The sequence below is a fragment of the Anopheles gambiae genome, assembly GCF_943734735.2.
Source record: "Anopheles gambiae chromosome X unlocalized genomic scaffold, idAnoGambNW_F1_1 X_unloc_13, whole genome shotgun sequence".
Classification (NCBI taxonomy): Eukaryota; Metazoa; Arthropoda; class Insecta; order Diptera; family Culicidae; genus Anopheles; species Anopheles gambiae.
The window spans coordinates 60,001-61,077 of NW_026902587.1; positions in this window are offsets into that span (position 1 = coordinate 60,001).

Sequence of the window (1,077 nt, forward strand, 5' to 3'; positions counted from 1 at the left end):
ACGAACGAGCACATACCTAGGGAAAGTACTCTACGTACTAGGACTTCTGTCCAAGAATGGTGTCCGCGACGGTCGGGCACTGTGACGCAATTACCAAATCCTAGAATCGTACAAGCAGTGTGTACAAACATAAACATTAACGCGTTCGCTCGGGCTGCGCCGTCCGTGTTGAACACAAATGTGGGTGATTATATGAGTGGATAGACAAAAACATGCGTGGCGAAGACAGTTTTCTGCACGATGTGCACATAGCTCATTTCGTCGTCCCGGGCTAATGGAACAACACAAAAATATCGAGTATCTTTCTAGGTTTCTGTTATAAAAGGACAGGCCAAAAGGTGACCGGTTGAGATAAGCATTTTAAGCATACAAGCACTTAATTGCAACTTTTGATACAAAAACTAAGAACGTACACGTAGATTGTATCAACATGGACATCCATGATCGCGTACGCCCGGGCTGCGCCCTCCGTGTTGTACTTTCCCTGATTGGTACACAATTTTGGTGCAAGTGTACCAACATGGACATCTATGAACGCGTACGCTCGAGCTGCACCCTCCGTCTTGTACTTTCCCTGATCGGTACACAGTTTTGGTGCACGGCTATCCCGACCGGCAACTTGTACCAACATCGACATCCATGAACGCGTACGTAGCGTACTTTCCCTGATCGGTACACAATGTTGGTGCACGGCATAGGAAATGGGCTTAAAATGGTCAAACTCAATCCATTTCCACTAAAGATAGTCAATAACAGCTGTGCCGATGAAGTAGGGCACGATGCAAGTCAATGTTATTTAATGAATTACATGTTCACCATACATTTTAGTACAAAATTGCTCGGTCAGACCTACAAAGTGCTATATCTCGAATACTAAACGTCGCAGATGGGTGTCGTAGAACAATTTTAAGTTCGTCTAATGATTCTACATCCGATTCTGGATAGTGGTTTTTCGACCACTTTTCAACATTTTGTGACACCCCGAACCTAGGGGCAGCTCCCTAGCTTTTTTCAAAAATGTGCACCGAACGGGCCAGAGAGCTCGAGTAGTCGAAAATTTTTTTTTTGCTAAAACCC